Raw genomic sequence first — 9,766 nt, forward strand, 5'->3', positions numbered from 1 at the left:
ATGATGCATAAATTCCATTCAAACACAGGATTCTGTGGTTCTGGTCAGTGTCAGCTTCTTCCTCTGAATCCTAACAGCGCCTTCGAGGCAGGAAGAAGTTCGTTTCTTCTGATAAGACAGCAATAAATTCTTTTTCTCTGAAAGATTTAGGTGTCCTGTGGCTGCTATCTCGCTGCAAGTCCTTTCTTTAAAAAAGTATCTTACATGGCATCATTTTTATTTTAACAATTTTTATAACCTAAAACTATATTTAACATGGTACTTAAGAGAATTAATGCAGCATTACTTTCTAACACAACACATATAATATTCATTTTAATATTTGTGAAAAGCCAATCATTAAATACAGGCATTTTCACATTTACCATATGTATTTTGATGTATTGATTTGTAGTGCTGTATTAACAGTTTAATAATAAATGTAGTCTTGTAATTAAAAGGTTACTTTTGCAGTTTAAAGAAGAACTATGTTAGTGGGGTTTTTTTAAAGAAAGGAACGAGGCACTCGCACCAGATAGCAGCCAGAGGACACCTGAATCTTTCAGAGAAAAGAATTTATTGCTGTCTTATCAGAAGAAACGAACTTCTTCCCACCTCAAAGGGGCTGTTAGGATTAGAGGGAAGAGGTTAATGATGGCCAGACAGAATCTTGTGTTTGAATGGAATTTATGCATCATGTATGAGGTGTATGAATATGCAACAGGTTATTGTTTTTAAGGGTTAATCCTTTGCTAACGGGGGTCCTTTTTCGGGCTTGTGCTGCCCAGAAAAAGGTACCCAGACGTCCGTAACTCTTTATATTTGTTGTCTCGTATTGTCCTAATTCAAATTGTCCAAATTATTATTACTCTAATTGTATTAGTATTTGTAGAACTATTTTATTACTACTAAACTTTTAAAATTTTAAAAACAAGTGATTGGCGTTTTTCACAGGAGTTGAGTCCCAAATATATTTTGGTGTCGCTGAGAGAGGTATTTTTAATTCATTTGATGAGGGGATATTTTTGGATCTCTTAGGAGTGCAAAGGGGAGCAGGGGAAGCGCTGAGTGCCTAGAGTGGAGGGATGCTGGGGAAGGGGGACCCTGGAACACCTGATATAAAATTTCAATGGTCAATCCAAATTTTACTTCTTTACCTTTTATTTTAAAGCAAGCAAGCAGCGCTGGGTGGCTGGGGAGTCACTGCTCCATTCACAACACACACAGTTCAGTAAAGTAAATATACTGTTTTTAAGCCTACAAAGCAGTTTCTAATGTGCTTGGTTAGTCCAAATTAGCAAATATCAATAAGCTGGGAGCAGTAATTTCATAATATTTCTAGGTGGTCATTGATTGCTATCCTTGTGGTTGTCTGGAGGGAGGCCTTGCACTGGTGTCTGCTACATGATTTTGTCAAGCGCATCAAGCTTTTTATTATACATAAGCTTTTAATTGCTTTGTTGCAATATCTCAGCTTTACCCCAACTTCCTCTAATTTATTCTAAGCATCAGTCATCTTGTTACCTCATCTCTTTTGCTCTACTATACTTCTTTGATTTTGATGCTTTTTTTGGCTGTTTGGTCAAAAAGTTTCAAAGCCTTTCTTTGTGTCTATTTTGGACACATCAGATAGAAGCATTTTGCTGATTCCATTGCCAATTGGCACGAATCACAAAAACAATTTCCACAGAATCAGGGGAGGGTGAGCCCTGGGACCCCCCAAAACCCCCTCATCATGTCTGAGCAGGACCTGGGAGAAGGGGGGGATGCCCAGGACCCACGGGCCCCCCAGCAGCTCTGAGAAGAGGGACCCCCATAACCCCAAAGTGAGGACACTGGAAACAGGGAACTCCTGGGAGAGGTTTTTGGACTCCTTGATTTTTGGAGGTATTTCTGGCCACCAGACACACGGTGACTTCTAGAGATGGACTTGGCTAGTGAGACCATCAAAAGCAATGCACTCACATCTTGTTTTTTCCCCAAACCAGGATTTCCCATTCCCAAACCTCATCTGGATGGAGAAGGCTGTGAAGAAGAGGAAGATGCCCCAGGGCACTGAGGCAGGTGAGGAGGAAGTCAGTGCCCCTTTCCCCCTCTCTCCTGCTCCATCTCCCAGCCCAGCATGGCCCCCGGCTGCAGCACAGCCCCACTGCTGATGCTGTCCAGCCAGGGATGCACTGGGGGATCTCCTTCCCCTTCCCTCTGGCACGGAGGCAAATCCCATCCTTTTCTTGTCCTTCCTCCCCCAGGGAAGGAGCTGAGGATGGAGACCAGGGAGGACAAATCCTCATGGCAGAACCTTGTGGCAGAGGCTGTTTTGAGCAGCTCCAGGGCACAGGAATCCAACGGGGAGGAAAAGCCACAGAGATCCCTCAGGAGGAGAGGCTGCAAACCCAGCCCAGGGTGCTCTGAGGAGGAAAGACTCAGCCTGTGCCAGGAAGGCAGCCAGAGATCTGGCCAGATCTCTGAAGTGGTGGTCCATGAGCAGCTTGACAATGGCAAGAAGCCCCACCAGTGCTTGGAATGTGGGAAGAGTTTCGGCAGGAGCGACCACCTGCTCATCCACCAGAGGACCCACACTGGGGAACGGCCCTATGAGTGTGGGGAATGTGGGAAGAGCTTCAGGATCAGCTCCCACCTCATCGTCCACCAGAGGATCCACACCAATGAATGGCCTCATAAATGTGGAGAATGTGGGAAGGGCTTCAGGAGGAGCTCCAGCCTGAAACTCCACCAGATGATCCACGCTGGGATACGACTCTTTGTATGTGGGGAATGTGGGAAGGGCTTCCGTGACAGCTCCCGCCTGATCATCCACCAGACAATGCACACTGGGGAGTGCCCCTACACGTGCTCAGAGTGTGGGAAGAGCTTTATTGAGAACTCCAGCCTGATTCTGCACCAGAGGATCCACACTGGGGAGAGGCCCTACAAGTGCAGGGAATGTGGGAAAAGCTTTAGGCAGAGCTGCCATCTGAATGCCCACCAGAGGATCCACACTGGGGAGAGGCCCTACAAGTGCAGGGAATGTGGGAAAAGCTTCATCGACCCCTCCAGCCTGAGTGTCCACCAGAGGATCCACACTGGGGAGAGGCCCTACAAGTGCAGGGAATGTGGGAAAAGCTTCATCGACCCCTCCAGCCTGAGTGTCCACCAGAGGATCCACACTGGGGAGAGGCCCTACAAGTGCGGGGAATGTGGGAAAAGCTTCAGGCAGACCTCCAGGCTGATTGCCCACCAGAGGATCCACACTGGGGAGAGACCCTATGAGTGTTCTTAGTGTGGGGAGAGGTTTCAGAGCTGATACCGTCTCCTCAAGCATCAGCAGATTCACACAGAATAGAGGCCGTTCTGCTGCCCTGACTGCAGGAAGGGCTTTAAGAAAAACTCCACCCTCGTCACCCACCAGCGGATCCACACTGGGGAGAGGCCCTGACAGTGTTCCAAGTGTGGGAAGAGCTTCTCCCAGAACTCTACCGTGACTCAAAACCAAGGGAGGCAGCAGTAAGGGATGCCCTACAGCTGCCCTGTGTGCAGGAAGAGTGTTGCCTTGATTTTTTAAGATTTTTTGAGCCTTCTGATATCTGCAGTCTTGTAGCAAACTTTCTCAAACACTTTCTGTAAATAACTTCTTGTTTTGCTTTCTTACATAGAAGAAGAAAAATTTGATGGACTGTTAGTTTGTCCAGTGTCATTGGAGAGGTGGCACTTTCACCCTCCAATCCACTGTCACTTTTAGAAAACTATAAATGTTGGAGTCAGAAAATAAACTTCCCTTTTCTTCCCCTTGAGAGCAGCAGTGTGTGTGCTCGTATTGTTTTGTGTCCTACAGTGACAGGAAGAGCTTTGAGCGCTGCTTCAACTCCATCCCCCATTGGGGACCCCCACTGGATGGTCCACAGTGACCCTCGCTAGGCAGAGACTTGGTCATCCGTGGTCCTGGTGATCCATGTTGGGAAGACACCGGGCTGGTGGTCTCCACGTCATCCTGGCTCCCCTTGGGCACTTGGACACGGCCAGAGAAAAATCCATTGGGATGCAAACAGACATCAGAATTTCACAGGGGACAGAATAGTTTTTTACTTTTGACACCAAAAAAGTCTCACCTTTTGCATCCTATCATTCTTCGGGTGGCATCCAGGAACTCCAAATGATGTTGGAGGTCTTTTCCAACCTGAATCATTCCATGATTCTAATTCTCTCTGGCCCACCGGCATCTTCCACAGCCAAATGGTGATGGACTGGGGCAAAAAACCAGGATTTTGTAGACAATGGAGTGGAAACTCCTCTTAAAAAAGGTCGTTCCTACCCACCCAACACATGGATACTCAGCAGCATGGACACATAAATGCTTTTATTTTGGCCTTTATTTTCTTTCATTTTTCATTATCCTTCACCCAACACTGGGGTAAAGACATTTAACTAACACATGGATGGTGACATTGTGGGACGTGGGTGGGGACATGGTGGGGATGGGGACAAGGACATGGGTGGGGATGTGGTGGGGATGGGGACAAGGACCTGGGTAGGGACATGGTGGGGATGGGGACAAGGACCTGGGTGGGGATGTGGTGGGGATGGGGACAAGGACCTGGGTGGGGATATGGTGGGGATGGGGACAAGGACCTGGGTGGGGACATGGTGGGGATGGGGACAAGGACCTGGGTGGGGATGGGGACAAGGACGTGGGTGTGGATGGCGATATTGGGCATGGGGGGTGTCACAGATAGAGATGGTGACATGGAGCTCTATGGCCATGGATGAGGAAATGGGGGACATGGCCATGGATGGTGACACAAGTGACCTAGAGACAAGTCCATGGGTTGACATGTCCATGCCATGGGGTGTCCCATGGCCAAGGACAACACATCCCCACCACCACCATGATACTGTCCCTTACATGCTACCATTTATTCCCTGCTCCTCCCCACTGTCACCCCACTGTGAACCCAGCCAGGGACAGGGGTGACATTTGGGGACACTCCTGTCCCCACTCAAGCACATGCCTGGGCCCAGCAGAGAAGGGGATGAAGGACGACGGGGACCGTTCCTTGCTGTTCTCCAGACTGAACCTCAGAGGACTGAACACCTGGGGTGACACCGACACAGTCACACTGAGGGGACACAGCTGTCACCACCATGGTGACAGGGACACCTCATAGGGTGGCCCTACCTCAGGCTTGGGCCAGAGGTCTGGGTTGTGGTGGGTCCCATAGATGCTCATCAGGCAGATGACCCCTGGTGGGATGAGAATGGCCACTTTAGGGACAGCAGATGAGGGTGGGTGGTGACACTGGGGACACCCTCGCCATGCCATACCCTTGGGGATGACACGGCCATCACACAGGGGGATGTCCTTGGTGCAGCGCCGGGACACAGCAGTGACAGGAGGGTGCAGCCGCAGGCTCTCTTTGATGCACATGGTGGTGAAGGGCAGCTGGGACAGGTCGTCCCTGGGGACAAGTGGGAGATGGCACCATGCTCCCAAGGCACATGACCGGGGTGGCCCTGGAGACATCTCACCATTCAATGTCTGCAGTGTCCCGGCCAGCCAGGAGCTCCTGGACCTCCTGGCAGCATCGCTCCTGGTGCTCAGGATGGCCGGCCAGGTTGTAGAAGAGCCATGCCAGGCCACTGGCCGTGGTGTCATGGCCTGTGGGGACACTGGGTGAGTGAGGGGACACTGGAGTGGCTCCTCCCCAGTGGCACCTGGGAGCTCGTGCTCACCCTCAAACATGAAGGTGTCAGCCTCAGCCGCGATGTCCTTGTCCGACAGGGTGTGGCCATTCTCGTCCTGCAGGGGCAAGATGAGCCACGGGCCGCTGGGGCCACCAGTCCGTGGGCCACCTGGGGCCAAATCCCATCCATGGCCACCACTCTATGGCACCACAATCCCACTGGCCACCAGCTCTATGGTCAATGCTGCCCATGGCCACCACTGTTCCCCTGTAGCCACCAGTCTATGTCCAAGCCTCCCATGGCCACCAGCATCCTGCTGGCCTCTATGGCCAACCCTTCCATGGCCACCACCACTCTCTTGACCACTTCCATGTTCCATGGCTACCCCCCCAGCCCCACCTTGGTGAGCAGCAGGATGTACTCGCTGGGCTGTCCGCACCAGGGACAATGGGGGACACTGTGGCTACCAGCATGGGTGATAGCAGGACCACTGGGGACACCAGAGTGGCCAACAGGGACAGTGATGGGAAAGGATGGCCAGTGAGGACCATGGTGGGGCCAGCACAGCCACCAGGATGGCCAGCAGGGACAATGGTAGGCTCACCAGGGCCACCAGGATGGTGTCATGATCCGCTCGTACAAGCGGGGGTCATGATGGTTCGTTAACTGATCTCAGAGTGCAGAAGCAACACAGAAGGGAATTTTAGCATTAATCAAAAAAATGCACCTTTTATTGAGTGCCCACAGCAGATGTGATAGAAGGATTAGAAAGGAGAATAAAGGATAGAGAGAGAGAGGAGGGAGAGAAAGAGGGGAGGAATAGCTGCCAGTGGAGAGATGAAACCCTCATGGTCCAGCCAATAGATCTGTCTTGTCACATCAGGGAGAATCTCAAAGTCTTGGTTCTAATATAGTCCTCCACCAAGGGGGGGAACAGGTAAGTCTATTGAAACCACCGAGAGGGAACAGGTACATTTACAGACAGTCCATGTTCTCAGCAGTGAGCGAGACCAATTGTTTTCGTGGTCCAGGGAACACACCGGCAGGCAACACTTGGCAAACATCTGGCTTCAGTCCGGCCAGACCCCTGTGTTAGAGTTATAGGGGTCTCAATTGGGGGGGGGGCTTCAGTCTCTGTCCATCACAGTGGTCGTGAGGCAGCTGAGGGAAACTTCAGACTGTCTCTTACAGATGATCAATGGGGACAGGTGACATTCACTCCTGGCCATGGCTCTTGTGGCTGAAGATGCACTTCTGGAGCGTGTCCAGGGGGAGGAGGTTCAGGGGCTGCAGCACCTCCAACTCCACTGGCCCCCCACCAGCTGCCACTGCTGCTGCCCCCCCCTTGCGGGGAAGGACTGGGTTGGGGAGGGAACAGGGAGGGGATCAGGGACATGGGATAAATTTGGAGGTGGGACAGGGGTGGGAGAGGGGGAAGAGTTTAAGAGAGGGTGTGGAACAGGGATGTGGTGATGAACGAGGGGTGGGATTGGGGTTTGGGGGCAGCTTTGAGTTTGGGGTATGGGACAGTACAGAATTTGGGTACAGGACGGGGCTCGGGGTGCAGGATGGAACTCAGGATGCAGCAGTGGGTGCAGGACAGAATTTTGGGTGCAGGACTGTCCTACAGTGACGTTATGATGGTTGTATCCCCATCCATGTGTTCTGTTTATGCTGGATATTATGTTCTGTGCCTTCAAGACTGGCTCTGAAGAGTGAAGTTTTGTTTTGGTTTTGTTATCAGCTGCTCTCCCACGGGTGGCAGGACACAGAGACAGGGCAGTACATGGTGCTGCTTTTGCTTTTTGCTTGGCTTTTTACTTTGCTCTTGCTTTTGTTTCTGCTCATTAGTTAGTTTAGCTAAGCAGTCTGAATTTTTCTCTGGACTGTTTTTCCTTTCCCTTTTTTGGAACCACTCAAGCCTACCCTGGACTGGGACCTGGGAAACACCAAGAGTTTGCACCTTGTGGCTGCAGCAGCTACTCCTGCACCGGAGGGACTGATAACAGAGCAACCACCCCCAAGAGAGACTTTCTGAACTTGTCATCTTTTTCAGAGTGGTGAAAGAGTGTTGTCACCTGGTATTGATCATTTTGTGTGCTGGGGGTGCTTTGCCTGTTAAATAAACAGGTTCTTTTCACTTCTCTCCAGAGAATCCTTCCCGACCTGGTTGGGGAGAGGGGCTGTGTGTGTTTCCTTTCTGGAGGGGCCCCTTTGGAGGTTTTCTCCCAAATTTGCCCTAAACCAGGACAAAATTTGGTGCCCAATGTGTGAGGCTTGAAAGAGAGTGGAAAAAACCCTGTTCTGAGTGCATTTTGGTTGCCATTACTCTGTGTTGTTATCAAGCAGTTAATGGCCATGTTTTTTGAATTCATAATGTCTCTTGGGGTGGAGGCTTGCATGCATTTCTGGTCCCCAGGTGCGGAGGATCATTAAGGGACATCACACCATGATCAATATGATCAAGTGAAGCCAATTTATTACAAAAAGCAAGCCATTTTTATACTGTTCTCTATTGTTCACACCTCAAGCTAATGCATGATTGGTTAAATCCTTTTTGCTCATGCATTTTGATATTTCAGTTAATTTTAGTTTGTCTTTCTTCTTCATGCATCTCGCTGCAGGTTTTCTTGTGTTCCTTTGCATCCTGAACCTGAGCGTGTTCTTCTTCTTTTGTGTCCTTCAAGGGCAGGGTGACCTTACTCAGTTTCTATGAAGGCCGGACTGTGCACATGTTGCATATGTCCATTGTCCTGCAAAAAACCCTCAACACTCCTCCCAATGCTTTCTGGTCATTCAAGTGCCCTTCAGCTGACTGGTTTCATGCTTTGAGCTTTAGGGAATTGCCCAATCTTTCTGAAGCTCAAATAAATATCATATTAGTCAACATCTTAATTATGTTTATATCTCACAGAATTGCCTTTTCTTTTGTCTTTGTCTGAAACTGTTCCTGTACGGAAATCTCTGGGAGATGGTGGACATGTCAGATGCTGCTGGGACATCCCAGAGCACTTGGACCTTGGCTCTGCACTGGAGAGCTCTTCATCCCCTTTCTCTCTTTTCCTCCCTCTGGGCATGGAGGGAGCTCCTGACTTCAGTGTGTGACTCATGTGCGCAAAGAGCAAATCTGGGCAGAATTGGGGCAGGGAGGGTTTGGGGAGACCTTGGGATCTGTGCTGGGCACAGAAGGTGTTTTCCATTGCTCTGAGGCTGTCTGCTGTGGAAAGTGGATTTAATATCCAGCAGATGAATGACTGTTGCATTTGATGGAGCTGTGCCTTCCCTTGGCTTTGTTGGCTGAAAAGATACAGAGCAGCACATACACAGGTACCAGCTCCTGGATTCCAGCAGTGTTCAGATAGAAATTCCAAGAGGAGGTAGGGTCAAGATGTGTGCTTGCCTTGTGGTCAGCCTTCAATACCCCTTGGTCTCCCTGGGCCCTTCCCCCAGGTGGGACTGTGGCTCATTTGGTCCCTCAGGAGCTGGGCTGGGGCTGCAGAGGTGGCTGTGGAGCATTGCCTGTGCTGTGCCAGGGACTGGCAGCCACTGCTGGGCTGGGATAGAGGCTCTGGGGGGATTTGGGTTGCTGGGCAGGGCAGGGCTGGACCTGCCCCTTCCTCCCCCACACATGAAATGTTTTCAGCCAACAATCTCCTCCAGTCTGTCACAACAGGCAATGCTGGAAGTGAAATCCCAATTGTGGCCATGGGCACCTGGATGAGCAGGACAGTTCTTTTCCATAGGAAGGAAAGCACAGAGCCTCAGTGTTTGGAAGGCAGGTGAGAGTCTCACTAGGCAAGGCCAGCCAGACTTTTCAGAAATTGCAGATTTTTGTCTGGGAGCAGTCTTTGGATATAGGGAATTCTGGAGGTGGAACCCAATCTCAGCCATGCATGCCTGGAGAAGTAGGACGGTTCTTTCTCATAGGGAGGAAAGCACAGAGCCTTCCCCAGTGTTTTGGGGACAGACGAGAGGTGACTCTCCTGAAACCATTGCCTGCCACACTTGTCCTGGCAATATTCCTATGGGAAAAATTTGGACTTGAAATCCCAGTTCTGGCCATGGGTATTTAGAAGAGATTGACAGTCCTTTTCCTAGCAAGGAAAGC

The sequence above is a fragment of the Melospiza melodia genome, unplaced genomic scaffold, assembly GCF_035770615.1.
Source record: "Melospiza melodia melodia isolate bMelMel2 unplaced genomic scaffold, bMelMel2.pri scaffold_61, whole genome shotgun sequence".
Taxonomy (NCBI): Eukaryota; Metazoa; Chordata; class Aves; order Passeriformes; family Passerellidae; genus Melospiza; species Melospiza melodia.